The sequence below is a fragment of the Lynx rufus genome, unplaced genomic scaffold, assembly GCF_022079265.1.
Source record: "Lynx rufus isolate CCGP_SWC_20201006 ecotype Redwood Valley unplaced genomic scaffold, mLynRuf1.p SCAF_9, whole genome shotgun sequence".
Lineage (NCBI taxonomy): Eukaryota > Metazoa > Chordata > Mammalia > Carnivora > Felidae > Lynx > Lynx rufus.
The window spans coordinates 16361116-16371550 of record NW_025814897.1 but is presented as its reverse complement, the minus strand read 5'-3'; the positions used below and the strand labels follow the sequence as shown (position 1 = coordinate 16371550).

The window sequence follows — 10435 nt, the reverse complement described above, 5'->3', positions numbered from 1 at the left end:
AGGTCGGTCTTGCCTTGGGAGGAGGGCAGGGGGACCCTGCAATGCAGGCTGGTGGCCATGCTACAGAGGAGAAAAGCCCCCACCGTGGTCTTCCTGGTCTGTCGTCCTGTCCTCCATATCCTCACTCTGCCAGCTCTCCTTCTCCTCTGGCCTGGACAGAGCTCACCCACAGCGGTCCTCTCTTCGTGCCACTGCCCGCGATCCTGGTGGTGCCCTGTCTGCTGTCTCTGTCCTCTGGGGCCTCTCCTTCCCCAGGGACGGCCCAGCAGAGGGGGACGCAGCCACTGCATGGCCAGTACCTTGGGGCAAGTTTCCTCTGCAGCCTTCATGTGGTCGCTACACAGCCTGGCCAGGTAGGAAGGAGCTGGGAGAGAACTGCGCCAGGGGGGGGGCCACGCTGTTCCCCTGGCTCCCATTGGCACTGCTTTTCTGACAACACAGGCACCCACCCCCTCGGCATCACCATCCGAGACGTGGGGCTAAGTCACTGGCCCTCAAACCAGAGTGAACGATGAGAGACTGAGAGGCTAGCGGGGCAACTCCTTACCTGGGTCCCCCATAAGGGACAGAATAGTGATTCAGGATGTAGCTCTTCCCCACCCCCCACCCCGAGCTCACAGAGACGTTCCTGTGCTCGGTCCAGAAGTCCAGTTCCAAAGCTAGGGTCCCCATGTTGTCCCTGGGGTGGAGCCAGATACCGCCTTAGCCCAGGCACGCCCCCTCAGTCCCGCCCTGGGAGGTCTCAGGGACGGGGGCCTGCAGGGTAGCAGGGGGCCGGGGAGCCTACCTCAGGAAGGCGGTATCGTTGGTGTGAGCCACGTAGGAGTGCATCATGAGAGTCAGCGGGGGGGCTGGCTCCACCGCAGGGAGTACACGCGGGCCCCGTTGGGGACATGTCCACAGCTGCCGAGAAGGAGGCCTGCTGAGGGGCATCTGCCCAGCGGCCAAGGCCAAGGCCAATCCAGCGCCAAGCCCGTCCCCTCTTACAGTCGCACCAGGTCCAGGAAGTTCTGCAGCATGCCCTTCACGGTCTCGGGCATCTCAGAGAGGAGCAGCCCCCCCCCCCATCACCCAGTAGGAGTCCCTGGGGAAAGGGGCAGCTCAGGCACCCACCCTTCCACCCCCCCGCCCCCCCCTGCCCTGCACACCCAGGCCAGTCAGGGTGCCCTACCCTGCTCAGGACAGCCCGCCGGCCCCGGGCTCCCCCACTCCCGCCCTAAAGCCCCGGCCGCTCACCAGTAGTAGAATTCGACAAAGCGCCCACCAGGCACAACGAAGGGGTGTTCTGAGTAGAGCAGAGAGAACTGCTCGGGGTGGCTGAGGACCTCTGGCTTCACCTGCAGTCAGGAGAGAGGGCACAGGGAGCCCAGGACCCCCACGGTGTGGAGTCCGGAAGAGGCCGGGAGGTGGGGGGGGTGGGGGGGCCCTGGCAGCTGCGGCTTTGGAGCCAGGGAGCCAGAGCACGAGTTCTGGCTCTGCTGCTGGTCAGCCGGGTACGGCTGAGGTCAAGGCCTGAGCTGCGGGAGCCTGGTCTGCTCGGCCCCACGTGGGGGCCTCTGGAGTCCTGGCTAACCCAGCCCGGCCCTGGCAGGTGCTCACCAAACAATGGCCATTATCAGGACCGGCCAGGGGGACCACGTCCTCCACTCCCCTGGCCTCGTCTCTGGGGCCACCACCAAGCCAGGCCCAGAGACTCAGGGCCCGCATCCTCTGACCCAGGCGTGGAGTGTGAAAATGAACGAAAGGAAACCTCATTCACAACCTCCGGGAGGCTGGCAGGTGAAGCCCTCCTGCCCTGACTCTTTGTCAAGTGCAGATCCCAACTAGCAAGTGGATGCTGCCTTACTCTCCCAGCCCAAGGGGTAGGTTTCTTCCTCCCCAGCAACAGCCCAGCCAATGAGAGGCTGTCACAGCTCAGCCAATGAAAAGCCGCCGTACTCAGAACGCCCCAGTTTACCGCAAAGGGCTTGTTGTTCGCGGCAGCCTTCCCAATGCCCCCCTTCCTCCGCAAAGCAGCGTTCCTGTTCTGCGTTCTGCTGACTTGCCCACGGTTTTCCTGTGGTTTACTCAGCCCAGATGGCCGTTCTCTGCTGTTCCTAAACGAACCCCTTTTTGCTGGTGAAGGAACTGGCAGTTTTATTTGTAAGGAGAAAGGAAACCCCAAACTGCTTTCCCAATGAGACAGGCGTACATGAACGTGGCCTCGGGAGAGCAACTGTAGGACCAGAGTAGAGATGGCTGCCTCCTTCAAGTACTTTCTCTGTTCATGGCCTCCTGGTTCTGTCCCAGTGAGTGTGGTTTCAGTGGGAGAGCGGTGGGCTGTCAGTTATTTTGAGGGGCGTCGTGGAACAGAGCTGGGTTTGCTCCTGTGGGGCTGGGTGGGGAAGGGTCCTGGAGCACCACTCTGTGCCAGCGGGTGCCAGGGCCCCGGGGGCCGGCTGGGAGGACAGGTGCTGTGCAGCCTCGGGCAAACCTCTGCCCTCTCTGAGCCTCAGACAAAGGAGAGAAAGTACATAACAGACAGTGCTGACCACAGGCCACAATCAGCAGTGGAAAATATTTCTGAGCCGAGGCCTAGCTGATTAGCTCAGGGAAGGTAGAGCCCAGCTGGGGAGTGAGCAATTAGAGGTATAAGAAGCAGGTCTGCGTGAGTTTACCTGGGAGGAGGCTGGTAAGGGCTTCAGGGAGGCAATGAGGAGTTAGAAGTAAACTTTCCCCTTCTACCGCCTCCCCCCGTCAATTTCTTTCTAGAAAACTGCAGTAGAATACAAGGGTATGCACTTTCTATCTAAACTAGTTCCAAGAATATGCCTCCAAAGCTATGAATTACTGAAATTTGCAGAAATAGCACTGGGCTGTTTTGAAAGCCATCCTATGAGATGAGGAAAAAGATACCTGGTTTGACTATGAGCTTGAACATGGAAAGACTTTGGACTTTTATCCATTCAGCCACACTTCTTTCTGAGACAGTTGCTTTTCTGTCCCAGGAGTCATGGGCAAGGCTCTGAAATATCTGGAGGTGAGGGGGGGCAGGGGCAGCAGGGCGGGCTGGTATACTGGGAGCAGAACCACCTGCTCTCTCCCTGACTCTGAGCTAGTGACCTCCACTCCTTCCTGCTCCACCCCTGTGCCTGAGCCTGCAGGTCCCGCCGGAGCCACCAGGGGGCGGCAGTGAGCCAAGAAGAGAAAGTCCAGGAAGGGGACCATCTGGCTTTAGGAGGGCCCGGCCCCTTGGCTCCTCATCCAGTCCCCACCCACGGTCCGAGAAATGTCTGGAACCTTCTAGGACAGCCAGATCTTGACCTACCAGTACGGGATCCCGACCTCCCTCCAGAAGACAGGCCAGCAGTGGGACTTCCCCAGTGCCTGGGCCCCCTTGCAGGACCTGGTCATCAGAGGTAGGGAGGCAGCAGTGGGACACATCCCAGGGCCTGCCCTCCTCGCATCTAGAGGGTCAGCCCCCTGGTACTGGGGAGGCGTGAACGGAGGATGTGAGGTCTTTCTCTGGCTCTTCTGTTCTCATGGCTTCCCCCTCAGCAGACATTTGTGCCTGCCCCCACCTGTCCAGGGAACCAGCCCTCCTTTCTCTCTCCAAACCCAGGCCCTGGGGAAAGAGCACGTTGGCTTTTCACGTGGTTTCGAGATGGAGGTCTTGAGGCTTGGGCCTCTTTCCCTCCTTGAGGAGAGTAAGGTTCAGGCCTATGCTCCCTCTGGGTTGGGGACTCAGGTGGCTCAGGGTCCTGCCTGGGGCGGGGTGGGGTCTAGGTCTGGCCAAGTGTCCTTCACCTCGGGCCCAGGAAGTGGCTTTCCAGCTGGCTCAGAACTGGATCCGAACCAACTTTGAGGTCTACTCCAGAAAGTCAGCCATGTATGAGAAGGTGAGCTGCTCCTGAGCCCTGACCCTCCTGGGCCTCCTCCCCATGGGGAGATGGGGGAATTGCCAGGCTTTGCAAAGCCCGGGGACAGTGGTGACACCCGGTGGCCATTCTTGGGCACTGCAGGCCAGGGCAGCTTCTCCCACAGGGGCTCCCATTTCTGGCTTTCCCTAGAGGGCTGAGGTGAGGGGGCGCGGGGGTGGGGTGGGTAGTGCCTGACCTTAGGGCCTGTCCTTTTGTTCCCAGTATGACATCAGCAACGGTGGTCAGCCAGGTGGTGGAGGGGAGTATGAAGTTCAGGTGAGTGGGCCCACATCCCGTAGGAACTACAGGGCTCTGCTGTCCCCACAACTGGCCATGACCTCCGCTGTCTGGGCCTGTTTCCTCCTGTGGATGTGGGTCCACAGGGAGGAGCCTGCCTGGAGCTCCTTTGTCCTCCTGGGGTTAGGCAGTTCTAGAGCCCCTGGGTGGAGATCTCACGCCCCCTGAAATAGGGCTTGAGGGCCTTCCCCAGAGATCCTGCCCCACTAGCCATTCCTCTCTCCAGGAGGGCTTTGGCTGGACCAGTGGAGTGGTCCTGATGCTCCTGGACCGCTACGGCGACCGACTGGCTATGGCAATGAGCCAGAGAAACCAGGGCCCCATCTTCCTGGACCTCACGTAATTAGCAGGGAGAGTGCGGATCGAAGCACAACTAAAAGTAAAATGAGGTGAGGGGGCTGCTAGGGGCCAGCGGAGGGCACAGCAGTGCAGAGGGATGCAGAGGGAAGGCGTCTGTGAGGAGGAGAGGTTTGGACAGAATCGTGGATGGAACCGTCTCTGTGCAGATCTGGAAGACCATCCAGGCACAGAAAGGGCAGTGTGAAGGCTCTGAGGTCACGTTCAAGGGTCAGGAAGAAGGCTGGGGCAGGGGTGGGAACAGAGGAGGACCAGGGCTTGGGCGCCAGTGGTAGGACCAGAAAGGTGAGAAGTGGTTCAGTCTGGGATGTATTTTGAGGGTGGAGCCAATGATCGTGGAATATAAAGGGAAGGGGGTTGCCTGGGATGATGCAGAGATTTTTGTTCTGAGCAATTGCTCTACCCTCCCAGCCAATCCTTGGCCACAGTGCAGTGGGGTCAAGGTAGTGACCTAGAAGTCATGGGATGGGTCCTTATCCCCCTGGAACATCAATAAGGAGGAAATCTTGTTTTGTGGCGACACGTAGCTCTCCTACCCTCATACCCCCTCCCATAACCCACACAACCTGGCTTCACAAACACATATATTCCAAATGCTGTATTGTTCCGTGGAGATGCTTACGAATTCTGAAAATCACCCAGCCCCAGGGTCCCAGCTGCCATGGGCCCCAAGTGCTGTGAAGGAGGGCCCGGAGGTGGGATCAGAACAAACATCAAACACTGTTTTCCTGAACTGTCCTTTCCAAAGGAGTCCGAATTTAAATGTGTTAGTCTAGATCATTTTATGCCCCTGGGAACTTTGGAAAACAATACAGACATAATGACACTTCTTTTATCAGCTCTGTGTGCTCAGGGAAAGAGAGGAAGAGAGGCCTGCTAAGACCACTGTCATCCCAGGGTGAGAGTGTGTGTAAAAGTTGAACTGAAGGGAGTAATAGTTCTGTTAATAGCCGGAGCCTTCAGTGCCCCTTTAATGGATAGAACACTAGACAGAAATCAATAAGGAAATAGGAGACCAAAACTGTAAAATAGCTAGACCTAAGATATATAGAACTCTGTACCCAACAATAGTAGAAAACATATTCTTCTCAAATGTACGCAGAACATTCTCCAGGATCAGATCATATGTTAGGCCACAAAACAAGTCTCAGAAATTTTTATTTTATTTAAAAAAATTTTTTAATGTTTATGGGGCGCCTGGGTGGCTCAGTCGGTTGAGCGTCCAACTTCAGCTCAGGTCATGATCTCGCAGTTCGTGAGTTTCAAGCCCTGCATTGGGCTCTGTGTTGACAGCCTGGAGCCTGCTTCGGATTCTGTGTCTCCCTGTCTCTCTGCCCCTCCCGTGCTCATGCTCTGTCTCTCAATAATAAATAAACGTTTATTTTTGAGAGAGAGAGAGCGTGAGCTGAGAAGGGGCAGAGAGAGGGGGAGACACAGAATCCGAAGTAGACTCCTGGCTCTGAGCTGTCAGCACAGAGCCTGATGCAGTGATCAAACTCAGGAACTGTGAGATCATGACCTGAGCTGAAGTTGGACACTTAACTGACTGAGCCACCCAGGTGCCCCATAAGCAAATTTTTAAAGATATGTCCCTCTCTCTCTCTCTCTCTCTCTCTCTCTCACACACACACACACACACACACACACACACACACACACACACACACATTCTATTGTTTGTTTCTCTGGAGAATCCTAATACAGTCCAAGACCAATGTCTTCCTTGGCTGACTCTACCACACATCGAAAGAATTAACACCACCCCTTCTCAAGATCTTCCAAAATGGAAGAGGAGGAAACATTCCTAACTCCTCCTAGAGACCAGCAATGCCTAATGCGTATACCGTGTCAGGATATCACGTGAAAAGAAAATTACAGTCCAATATCTTTTATGCATGTGATGGAACATCCTCGACAATCACCTCTGCTATTCAACGTTGTACCAGAAGTTCTAGCAGAACAACAGAACAAGAACAAGAAAAAAAAAGCATGCAAATTGGAAAGGAAGAGCATATCTATTCCCAGATGACATGATTCTGTATATAGAAAATCCCAAGGATCCACAGGAAGGCTGCTGGGTCTAATAAACAGATTCAGCAAAGCTGCAGACGCAAATCACCAGTCAAAAAAATCAGTTGTGTCTCCACACATCTGCCAAGAACAACCTGAAAAGGAAATTTGAGAAGCAATCCCATGTGCAAAAACAGCTAAAAAATAAAATACCTAGGAATAAATTCCATTTACATTAAGTGTCTGGAATAGGTAAATTTATAGACACAGAAAGTTGAATAGTGGCTTCCAGGGGCCATGGGAAGAGAGGACTTACTGCCTGATGGTTACAGAATGTATCTTTGGGATGATAATTTTTTTAATGTTTTATTTATTTTTGAGAGAGAGAGAGACAGAGACAGAGTGCAAGCAGGGGAGGAGCAGAGAGAGAGGGAGACACAGAATCCAAAGCAGGCTCCAGGCTCCAAGCTGTCAGCACAGAGCGTGACGTGAGGCTTGAACCCACGAACCCCAAGATCATGACCTGGGCTGAAGTCGGACGCTTAACCAACCAAGCCACCCAGGCACCCCTCTTTGGGATGATAAAAAAAATAGTTTTGAAAATAAAGAGTGGCAATAGTTTTGAAATATTGTGAATGTAATATAAATTGAATTATACACTTTAAAATGGCTGAAATGGCAGATTTTATGTGATATCTGTTTTAACCACAAGAAAAACACTTATAAAAAGGAAGGAAGGAAGCATGTAGCATCTGGAGGCAGGATGGAAGGGGGCACGCTACCAGGGCAGTGGAGAGGGACAGGGCCCTTTTGTCGTGTGACAGATACTGTTCTCAGGCACCACAACTGACCTCCTGGACAGTGAGGCTGAGTCCTAAAGGGAGGGTCACGCAGTCACTAATCTCAAATGGTGACAGGTTTCCAGAGTATATCTTCCCATGTGCCCTTCCCCCCCCACCCCCACCCCAATGTCATTTCAGACCCAAGCCATCGATCCACACGTGGGATGGAAACTTGAGCCATTCTGTTTGAGATGTTAAAGGAAAAGGTAACTCTCTGCCGTGGTGATCTTGGAGCCACCAGAGCGATTGGCATCTGGGTCACAGATGTGGGACCAACTTGTGCCCCAGACACCGGGGCACCCCAGTCACCCACCACCACCCCACCACATGAGGGAAGGGCTTGAGCAGGTGGCACCCGCTGAGACTAAGAAACGAAGAGGAAAAGTCCACAGTGGGGAGCAGGGGTCAGCTTCTGCAAGCTGAGCCGGGACAGCAAGGCCGCGCAGACCTGACATACAGCGCCCAGGGTGGCCACGCCTCAGTTGTGGACTTTGGCAGCCCTGGTAGGCAGGTGAGTCAGCCTGCGCCCCTGCAAGCAAGAGGTACCTGGGCTTACTCCTTGGCTGAGGCCACAGTCACCATGCCTGGGAGGGCCTTCATGCTGTGCCAGCTGCTTCTGCTGGGGCTGGGGTCCCAGGGTGCCCTGCCCCCGCCCTGTGACAGGTAGGAGTGGGGAAGGAGGTTGGGGTGGGATCTCAGGCGCTGAGGGTCAGTCCTTCCGAGGGAAGGGGAGGGAAGGATGTCAGCTTTCCTTGTGTAGCAGGCTGGGGGAAGAGGGTGCTGCCTCCCCGACCCAGGCACCTGCTGGCCAGTGTCCTCCCTCCCCTCAACCCCTCCCTCCAGGCTCTTCCCCAAACCATGCTCTTCTCAGGGTTGTTCTGGGAAACTCTCTGCCCAGCTTCCCTAGCCTGGAGGTGAGCAGCAGTGTAAGGACCTGAAAAGTGCTCCTAAGTTTGACCTCTGTGACCTAGAGCAGGTCAGAGTTCTTTGTAGAGCCATAGCTCCCATTTCCCAAATAAGAGACCTAAGTGGCCCTGTCCTGCCTCCTAGACTCACAGGGCCTCATCCTTTTCTCATTTCAATGGCTCTCTTGCGCTCTCATGATGTCTCAGGCTGTGGCAGCAAACGAGAGAATCGAGATCCCCATCTTCCTGGACCTTACATAATTAGCAGGGAGAGTGCGGATCGAAGCACAACTAAAAGTAAAATGAAGTGAGGGGGCTGCTCGGGGCCAGCAGAGGGCACAGCAGTGCAGAGGGATGCAGGGAGAAGGCGTCTGTGAGGAGACGTTTGAACAGAATCGTAGATGGAACCGTCTCTGTGCAGATCTGGAAGACCGTCCAGGCACAGAAACGGCAGTGAGGAGGCTCTGAGGTCATTGTTCAAGGATCAGGAAGAAGGCTGGGGCAGGGGTGGGAACAGAGGAGGACCAGGGTTTGGGCGCCAGTGGTAGGACCAGAAAGGTGAGAAGTGGTTCAGTCTGGGATGTATTTTGAAGGTGGAGCCGATGATCGTGGAATATAAAGGGAAGGGGATTACCTGGGATGATGCAGAGATTTTTGTCCTGAGCAATTGTAATAAGGATTTCAGAGAGGCTGTGTGATCAAGAGTTTTGCCAAGTGCGAGGCTGGTTGCCAAAAGTGTGGAAAGAAGACTGTGTCAGGGGTCAGTAAGACCACCCACGGCTTTGGCGATTTGCTAGTACTCACCACACAGTTACATCTATGGTTACAGTCTATTCCAGTGAAAGGATGCAGATTAAAATTGGGAAAGGCAACAGGCACATAGGGCAGAGTCCCGGAGAGAAGAGACATGAGATCCAGTTGTCCTCTGCCGGTGGACTTGTATGAACAGCATTTACTTTTTCCAGCAGCACGTGTGACAACCTGCGTGAAGTATGGCCAACCAGGAAGCTCCCCTGGGTCTTGTGTTCAGGGCTTTCACTGGGGTTCAGTTATAGAGGCTTGGAGTATCTGTATGTCTGACCTTAATTACTCAGTCTCCAGGCCTCTAAGTCAGAGGGATACTGGGTGGCTCTCAGTCCCCACCATAAATCACATTATTAGTATAAAATATCTGGTGTGGCTCAAGGCCCCACATAAAGATTTATCAGACAGAAATCCAGTAGGTTATGGCTTATTTCTCAGGAGCTGGGCACACGCTGTGCTGACTTTGAAATGTGTAGGGTGGGAACACAGCAAACCCATTAAGTCAACTTTTTGCTGCACAAGCTACTTGTTCTACAATGAATAATGTATTTAGTCTTTGTCTTGGGTTCCTGGGATATGGCCTCTAAGCTCTTGGGATTTCCCAAGGGATAGGAGAGTCTTTGGTATTCATGGTGGGTGCTGATAGTTTACATTAATGGGGTAACTCGTGGTGAGCCCCTGGGTGGTCATGCTGATGAGATGTCTCAGGCCATGCCAGAGAGATGGACCATGTGATTGGAAGGTTGGGGCTGTGGGTCACAGGATATCAACTTGACCTCCTGACCTCTGAGGGCGGAGGGGGCTGAAGATTGAGTTCAGTCACATGACCAGTGATTGAACCAATGGTGTGTATAAAAACTCTAGACACCAAAGCTCGGGGGAGTGTCCTGTTGGGTGAACACTTTGATGTGCCAGGAGGGTGGTATGTCTGGGTTCTTTGAGGTGAAGACAGGGAAGGTCTGCATTCAGGACAATCCTGGACCTCTTTCTCCGTGTGTCTTTATTTGGCTGATCCTGATTTGTATCTTTAGAATAAAACTGTAATAATAAGGATAGGGCTGACTCTGTGAGTCATTCTAGCACATTATTGAACCTGATGGGTTTAGGGAACCTCCAAATTTGTAACCAGTTGGTCAGAAGTAGTGGAAGCCTGGGAAGCCCTGAACTTGGAGCCCCAGCTGAGGGCAGTCTTGTTGGGGACTGTGCCCGCGGCCTGAGCTAGTTGGTTAGTACTGAGATTAGATTGCAATACTGTCGTCAATGTGACAAAACGTGTCATTTGCTAGAATGACCTCGATTCACTGGAACAGGTGGCTCGGGA

At 54.0% G+C, this 10435-nt stretch overlaps 1 long non-coding RNA gene across 1 annotated transcript; it reads left to right on the top strand.

Annotated features, from left to right (window-relative positions):
- Nucleotides 1-3780: 3780 nt before the first annotated feature.
- On the top strand, nucleotides 3781-6974 carry LOC124505792 (uncharacterized). The gene is made up of 4 exons (XR_006960711.1): nucleotides 3781-3878; nucleotides 4122-4175; nucleotides 4423-4585; nucleotides 6258-6974. It is a non-coding gene; the product is annotated as an uncharacterized LOC124505792 (long non-coding RNA).
- The last annotated feature ends 3461 nt before the right edge of the window (nucleotides 6975-10435 follow it).